The sequence below is a fragment of the Sinocyclocheilus anshuiensis genome, unplaced genomic scaffold, assembly GCF_001515605.1.
Source record: "Sinocyclocheilus anshuiensis isolate Anshui unplaced genomic scaffold, SAMN03320099.WGS_v1.1 scaffold1215, whole genome shotgun sequence".
Lineage (NCBI taxonomy): Eukaryota > Metazoa > Chordata > Actinopteri > Cypriniformes > Cyprinidae > Sinocyclocheilus > Sinocyclocheilus anshuiensis.
Window position 1 is genome coordinate 27,672 of NW_015540933.1, and position 9,068 is coordinate 36,739.

At 35.4% G+C, this 9,068-nt stretch overlaps 1 protein-coding gene and 1 long non-coding RNA gene across 2 annotated transcripts in view; both read left to right on the forward strand.

Moving 5' to 3' along the window:
• Nucleotides 1-9,068, forward strand: part of LOC107689465 (uncharacterized threonine-rich GPI-anchored glycoprotein PJ4664.02-like) — a 49,437-nt gene that overhangs the window by 25,492 nt on the left and 14,877 nt on the right. The window lies entirely within an intron of this gene.
• The window catches only part of LOC107689466 (uncharacterized), a 5,128-nt gene continuing 3,132 nt past the window's right edge, over nt 7,073-9,068 (forward strand). Inside the window, exon 1 of the long non-coding RNA XR_001634337.1 lies at nt 7,073-7,171. This is a non-coding gene — a long non-coding RNA (uncharacterized LOC107689466). The remainder of the gene's footprint in view (nt 7,172-9,068) is intronic.

A 9,068-nucleotide genomic window follows, 5' to 3' on the forward strand; every position in this document is an offset into this window, starting at 1 on the left:
AAACAAGAGACCAAAAAATGCAGGTGAGCTGAAGGCCACTGTCAAAGAAACCTGGGCTTCCATACCACCTCAGCAGTGCCACAAACTGATCACCTCCATGCCACGCCGAATTGAGGCAGTAATTAAAGCAAAAGGAGCCCCTACCAAGTATTGAGTACATGTACAGTAAATGAACATACTTTCCAGAAGGCCAACAATTCACTAAAAAAAATTGTTTTATTGGTCTTATGAAGTATTCTAATTTGTTGAGAGAGTGAATTGGTGGGTTTTTGTTAAATGTGAGCCAAAATCATCACAATTAAAAGAACCAAAGACTTAAACTACTTCAGTCTGTGTGCATTGAATTTATTTAATACACAAGTTTCACAATTTGAGTTGAATTACTGAAATAAATTAACTTTTCCATGACATTCTAATTGATTGAGATGCACCTGTATGTGTTGTTAGATACATATTATAAAAGTAGGTGTGTCTGTGTGTACGTCTGTCCATCAATGTGTCAGAGATGTTGATGTGATTAGAGTTTGTGCGCGTTTGTGCTTGTTTGTAACATTCCACACCCAAGAGGAAATTAATACAATATAATATGATTGTGAAAGAGGGACAATTTGTGTGTTTGTCAGATGGCTTGTTTGTGTGTGAGCATAACATGTTCTGAATGTGCTCACACCCTGAAACAAACTATGTGAAAGAATGACAGAGAATAAAGTTTTTAAACCAAAAAAAAACCAAGAAATGTTTTAAACCAAAATAACTGAAGAGAGATTTTTTTTTTAGGTCTGTTTTAATCATAATAATTAAATGACAATTATTGTTAGACTACCCTGGTAGAATAATAATAAAGTCGAATCTGCACACCAAATCAAATTGCACTTTTAAAGATACACTTGTTTTCATGATTGAAAAATCCTGACTTTGGGACACCAGAAATTGAGTCAAGTGATTATGACTTATGGTTAAACAGGTCTTTGGAATAAATGAGCATTTTTTCACATGAACACATCAAATATTATGTGTCATCTACTTTATACCTTAATTGTGTGCTTTTTTTCCTCGTTAAACATATTTAGGCCAAGGTGTGCCATCTGTGACTATGTGCAGAGAATTCTATTGAGAATTCTCCTCTTCTTTTTTTATTTCTTTCACATACTTCCTCATCTTCCTCGTAGCTTCTGTGACACCAATTTGCAAGAAGCCCACACTAGATACTGCAGTTTACTCAAACTTTAGACCGATCTCAAATTTGCCGTTTTTATAAAAATGTTTAGAAAAAATAGTACTTCGGTCAGGACCACTATCGTCAGAGATGATTGACAATTAGCATACAGTTTGGATTGGCGGTATGGTTCTGTTCTGGGCAAGAACTCCCTGCGCATCCATGCAGCCTAGCATGGATGAGAGCAGGGAGAGCAGCGATAACCCCCCCAGGGTAAACAGAACAGAACCAACATAAATATATTGCAGATATCGTTAAGTTCAATAATGTTATGTACACATTTTAGAATTAGTCTGATTCAAAGGAGAATCAGAAGGCTGAATCCTGACTGACAGAGGAGGAGTTGGGGATGGAGGAGGGTAATTAGCTATTGAGCAATGCGAAAACTGCTGATACTACTGCGGGACCTTATATATGAATACTTAGATAGGTGTCGTATTCCCATAGGTTGATGGGGATCAGCTGAGAGTCAGCTGATGCGAGCTTGACTAACGTGACCTGCCAGAACTAACGCTACGCTAGATTTACGCAATTACAAAGCTATTTGAGTACTAACTGTATCTATGATATTTTTCAGTCTGGTTTTAAAAGCTTACACAGCACAGAGCCCTTCTGAAGGTCTTTAATGACATTTTAATATCCAATGATTCTGGTAATACTATGGCCTTAGTGCTTTTAGATCTCAGTTCAGCATTTGATTTTGTTGACCATGGTATTCTGCTGTCTCGCTTGGAGCACTGCATTGGTATTAGAGGTACTGTACTTGACTGGTTTCGGTCCTTTTTGTCTAACAGAAGATTTTCAGTCAGTATTGGGCAATATTCCTCTTCTGTAGCATATTCTTCATGTGGTGTTCCTCAAGGATCAACTTTAGCACCATTATTGTTTTCGCTGTATGGAACATTGAACATTTAAATTTTTTTTATTTATAATGATTCACAATTGTATGCACAAACTATTAATTACATTTTTCACAATACAGTGCTTTTTATTTTTTTAACCAAATGCCTTTTATATAGATTTTAGAGAATAGACAATCACATTTGTCCCACCTCATGGCAGTTGCAAACAAAAATATTTATATTAATATATTAATATATAAGTTAATATATATTAATATATATTAACTTATATATATATTAATATATATATTTGTAAAGACTGGAGTACTTTACAAATACAAGCTTTTCTGAAGATCCAGGGGCCTCATTTATCAACAGTGCGTAGAAAAGATTCTATATTTTGTCCTTATATTTACGTACATTCCTATAAGTACAAGTTGGTAGATCACACACATTGTGTAAAACTGTGCTTACGCACTCATTACGCCCACATCTGTGCGTACGCACTGTTGATAAATGAGGGCCCAGGACTTTATAAAATTTGCATCTGAAAGTTATAAGATTTGTCTTAAAGCACGATTAAACCTTTAGAAACTCTATTAGAAGACAGAATTAGCTTGAGCTGTTACACATAATTAGCCCATGCATGTGCTGAAGTTGAGTAGCAAATATGACAAGTCAACAGAGCTCTCACAAAAGCTATAGAGAAGCTATAGTGAAGAAGTTTTATTAGAAATTGTCTAAGGCTACATGAAGATTTCCAAGTCATTAAAAATTCCTAGAGACACAGCTGGTAGCCTTATTCCTTAGCTTAAAATGTGTTAAACCAGAAAACCTTTGAGGGTGTTGAAGAAAAAGCACACTATCATAAAATGTTTGATCACAGCAACTGAGGAAAAACCTGCAATGTACTGCCAAAGACTTGGAAGATGACCCGATGAAAGGAGGAAAAACATCTCAATGCAGAGTATAAGAAGAGCACAAGGCAAGTATGGCCTTCATGTTGGGGCATCTTGCTGAATGCCACTGAGAACATATAAGGCCGACTTGAACATGCTTAAATTCATTTGGATAGACCTGTGGATTTCTGGAAGAATGTTTTATGGAGTGATGTGACCCAAAAACGACTTCTTGGTTGTCTGATCCAAAAAAGGCAAAGCTAATGAGCAGAATAACACCATCTTCATGGTCAAACATGAAGTAGAACTGCTTATGATTGATTCAGTGATCGGTCATAGAATGTTTTTGAGTGGCCTGTTAAGTCTCCAGAATTAAATTCCATTGAAAATATTTTGTTGAATTTGAAAAAAAAAAGCAGTGGCAATGTGGAAGCCAAAGATTATCAGTGATCTGAAAGGTTTTTCATCTGAGGAATGGGCCAAGATTGCAGTAGAGAGGTGACAGAAGCTTCTAAGCACCCCCCAAGCAGTGTTATATTTTTTAACTATAAAAATAATTTATAATTTAAATAATAATTTTGAACATGAATGTTTAGAGCCAATTTGAAATTCTTCATTATAAATCAACTTTACCTTTTTAGAATTACGCAAATGTGTATTAATAAACTTTCTGTAATAGCGTACTAATGCCTTTGTTGGATTGTTTTCAGAAAATTTTGTTCTCTGCAGCAAAATGTCTTGCAGGTCATAATTTTGATTGCAACTGTAACATTGCGAATGTCCTTCAAAAGTGTAATATTTCCATTTGCTTAAGCAAGTAACCTGCTGGCAGGTTTTCAGTCATTAGCTGCATTTACATACTCGCTGGATCAGTTAGTAGGTATGAAACCCTCAGGGCCATATCTGGGGTATGCGGGGCCCTGATGCAGGTTGTGTTCCAAGGGCGGGTCCCTCAGTTGAAATCACGTTTTGAGAATGGGGGGAGGGGGTTGAAGCAGCCTGGGGCCCTTAGAAGCATCACCACCTTTCTCCCAGATAGAGACAGCCCTGGAAGACACCACCAAAGCAAAATCAAGTTTCTTCAAGTCTATAGTGGGACTCGGATGCAGCCTGGGATGACTTGGCATTCTGAAGTCTGTGAAACAGATGTGGGACCACACTTCTTCACTGCAGCCATGGTGGATTTCATTCATTCATAGCCACATACAGTAGTTCCCATGACACAAGTGGCTACATAAATTGGATCAAATTATTTTTTAAATGAATGAATGAATGAGGGATTTTAAATAACACTTTCATTGTGTATTGCTGTACACCCAAAGTGCGTTACAATCATATGAGGGGGTCTCTCCTCAACCACCATCAGTGTGCAGTTGCATGATGTGACGGCAGCCATCGTACAATGGTGCCAGTGCACTCACCACACACCAGCTACAGGTGGAGAGGAGAGAGAGTGATAGAACCAATTCAGGTTTTACTGATATTATACCCTTATAGTGTAAACTTGTTGGATTTTAATCTATATGTTATGTCTTGCAATTCCATTCAGCTTCTTTTCTTTATTTCTAAAAAATTTAACAAGGTTTGAGGTACCCATAGTTTAAGGTACCCATTTTCAGGTTTCTGAAAACAGACTTAATTTTCCCCCAGTTGTAATGCATCATTTTCAGTAGATGTCTGAATGGCAGCCAGTGCCATATACTGCTTCAAATGGAGAAGAGGAAGGTGAAAGGAGGTGAAAGGTTCATTTGGGCTTCTTCTTTAATGTCGTCTTTGGCTAAGCTCTCAAAAGTGAAGTACACATGCCACTATACTGCTGTAGGTCTTTTCTGTTGAGGGGAAGGTGTGCTGAGATGTGCAAGTTTTCAATACAAGATCTGTAAGTTGTTCCTGCAACTGTTTTTGTTTTGCATGCTTCATTTAGCCTGTTTTGAAGAATGCATTAGCTGTATCCTTCGCATCCTTCTGTCACCCACAATCCTTTGCACACATTTCAAATAACGAAAAATAATTAGCTGAAAATTAATCAGCACTGAGCTCGTTTAATTTCATTATGTCACACAAGACAAAAAATGATTATGGAGATGAAGGCATCTTTTGTTTTGTTGTAAATTAATCACATAATGCTAAACTGTGCACAATGTAAACCACTGGGAGATCACAGGTTGTCATTGCCTATACGGCATTAATAGAAAGTCAGCTTTTAATATAAAGTATTCAACAAATTATAATTTTTATATTATTATTGTGGAAATGTGTATGATGTATCCATATGTGCTTACTAGACAATTCCATTCCACTGTTTAATACTGAGCAGGACTCTAGCCATGAAGTCTCAGAAGGACTGGATGCGGAAGGATGTTAATGTGCAGCCTTCTATTTGAGAAGCACCCCTGGATTAGCTGCAGGCATGTTTGATTGCGGTTGCAGCTGAAGTCTGGGCTGAGACCCCTGGACTGGAGGCTTTTCGAGCAATTTAAGAACCTGGAGGACAATGAGTTGAATGTTTAAATTTGTATTAGAAACACCATGATCAACAGTTTCAAATATGGCTCCAACAACTCCACCCTTGTCTAGTTTAAGTCTAAAGCCAAACTGCTTGGGGTGTTCTAAACGTATTACTGTTAGAATGGGTTGTAAGTTGTTCGGTCACATGCCTTTGGCATAACAGGTGGGATACTATCTGGCCTATAATTGTTTAGTTCTAATGGATCCCAAGCTTTGTATATATATATATATATATATATATATATATATAATTTAGATTTATGTTGAGACATTATGACATCATTAATATTATGATAAAAATGACTTTGTCAAGGTTTAGCCATTTTTTGGACTTAAGTTTCATGTGTGTGTTTTTCCTCCATTGTGGATGTGCTGTGGCATCACCCCTTCAGTTTTTGTGTGTTTTCAGCATTGTAACCAACATTTTTGACATATTATGTAACAGAAATCAGATTTTTAGTCTTCCATTGATGAGTCTTCCATAGTTTCCCCATTCATTTCAGTTTCAAACATCCTGAGTGTGACTTTTTTCACACTAACACACAACCAGATATCAATTCAATTTAATTGTTCAGTTGTAGAGCTAGCAAGTGTTGACAACGGTACAAAGTCTCATGTCAATTCAATAAAGGGAACATTTGTTTTTTTCTGCAAATATCATTTGTGTCATGCCCATGGACTGTTTGTGTGTGTTTTGCTCCCCGTGACCCAGTTTCTCCCTCATGTTTGATTGTGTTATTTGGTCCAGGTGTGTGTCATTAATTATCTTCATTTGCTCCAGTATTTAAGTCCTAGTCTGTGCAGTCCGTCTCTGTTGGGTCTACTAACTTGTGTTCATGTGTCATTCCTCGTTCCTTGTTCCTGAGTTGGATTTAATAAAGACTATTTCGTGTATTCCACGGCTCCGAGTTCCTTCCGGCAGCGATCTTGACAATTTGGGGTCAAAAAGACCCCAAACAATTTAGGATTAAACGAACATCGCAATAATCCACATCTAAATATTATGTAACAAACTTTGTCATTTTAATCATTTTACAGTATCTGTATCGTTTCCATCAGTATAGGTAACAAATTTAATGTAACCTGACTCATTTAGTGGACTGAATAAATTAAGTGACATTTACTATAATTTCGTACACATGCACAGGCGAATGCACTTTTCATTTAACAGACAAGATTTTTTATTTTTTTTTAAATGCACCCAGCACTACAAGGGAGATAATTAATGTAAATTATATAGATTTATAGCAGGTAAATCATTTTTAATCAAAATTTTTTTCAATTCGAACTTGGTAACAGCCTAATAGATTTTCCTTTTGTGATTGACCTACTCTGTTTCATTTTCTACTTTCAGATCTATTCTTCGGTTATTTCAAGTTTACTGTAATGACCCTGTGAGGTACAAATTTTTTACGACATAAAGACATTTTTAACGTAACTTGCAGGGTACACCCTTTATTGTTGACAGAGTTAGACCGTAAATCTGATGCTGTAGTGCACGCTACAGAGATTCGTCACCAAATTACACCTGTTAGACTGCCACACCTTACCTTACAAACGTCAACACACCTTATATTTACTGGCCCAATTTTTGTCTTGTCAGTCTGTAAACGTTGAACGAAAACGCATCACATAGAGCATTGCAAGGATTACTGTAAGGACTTTTGTTCGTTATTCATGGTTATGACTTTGAAGAGCGGGAGAAGGTAGGTCACTGAATGAATGAAATATTAATTAAAAAAAAAGAGCCTAGCCTATAATGAATATTGTATCAAGAGTTAGATAGTAGGCATAAGCGTACACATTTATATGGTAGGCTATACATTTTAATTGACATGCGTTACAGTAAAATATATTTTTTTCTTTTATAGATAAAGAAAAAAAATCTTGAAGCAAATATAACTGAAAAATAAAAATGTTTCATCCAATTTTGCGAAGGAACGTTATCCAGGGTCTCCTAAAGCGTGCGTAAAGTTACTGGACATCACTTAACGAGAACCTCGACCACTCGCAAATCTATTTCATGCATCTATATAAATGCATTTCGTATTTAATTATAAACATTGGCTTTGCAATAATCAAAAAAGCATTCATACACTTGATTTTGTCCCCTTGTTTTTGACAAATTGAGCAATGATGTAATCTAAATATGTAAATTGTTCATGTAAAATGTTAATACTAATTGTGGGGTCCCATTTTCTTGTAAATGTGAAATAAAATTAATTGTAATTAATAAAAGTCTTTAAACCGATACACAACAATCTGTTCATGCCATTATTAAGATGACAGGCATAACATTTTGGAGCCTATTTTAATAGAAATAACTGTTGTAGTTAAGTACAGTATATAGTAATAATTCTTTAAAATTTACAAGAAAATGTGACCCCATTAGTATTACTTTACTTTTAGTCATTTAGCATACGCTTTTATCCAAAGCGACTTACAAATAAGAAAAAGTAATTAAAACTAAAAGCTAAAACTCTATAAATACTATATATATATATATATATAATATATATATATATATATATATATATACATACATATATATATATATATATAAAAATACATTCAATATATATATATATATATATAATTTCATTTCCATTTTGTATGTTGAAGTACTGAAATAACTCAAATTAAATAAAACTAAAACGTAATAAAAAACCTATATAGACATAATAAAAAACGAATAAAATGACAACATTACTACAACTGTAACTAAAACTAAAATAGATAACTAATACAATATTATTAGTATTAAATAGTATTAGCACATTTATTGTCGTCATTTTACATGCCCTTTCAGATGTAGGCCTGTTTAATTATAAAAACCTTTATATAATCTAAATAATATATAATTTAAATAATCTATAACATTAAACTTATTGCATGTGTCCTCTAAACCATATGTTTTGGGTATTGAGACATTCAACAGAATATCTGATTGGAGATAATTACCTGTGCAATTCTGGCCAAATTAAAGATACATTGTGTAGATATCTGCAGATGTGATAATTTAAGCATCATTAATCACCCCTTGTGTTTAATAAAAAAAAGGAGAATGAGCACTTTTGCTCTTAAAGGCACAATTTTTCGCCGCTAGAGGGCGTGTATTCAAAATAAACAAATAGACAAAGGCGTAGTTTGATGACGCTGTGACTAGAGGGTGCGTATTCAAAATAAACAAATAGACCAAGGTGTAGTTTGATGACGCCGTGACTGAGTATGGAATCATGGGAGTTGTCATCTTCATCCCCACAGCCGATGCGATCCGACGGGACTTTGAAATCATGAAAGAAAAAAAAAAGCAGAAATCATGTTCATGGATGAGCTAATGATTTATTAATGTATTAGAATGAAGCATGGTGAGGCTGAAAGCCATCGAAGCGAAACGAGGCCGCTGAACGAGTGCGACACACGGCTCGAAAGCAGCGGAGCTTTTATTATGCCACAGTTGACCGCTTCCGCTCCTTCCGGTCCTGCGTATGTGGGGGAAAAAAAACAGCTGTTTTATCATACTAGATACATTTGAAAGTTTTGTTATAATGCTACTCTGTGCGGTCGTCACCGGTCTATTAAAACACACAACATATTAAAGCG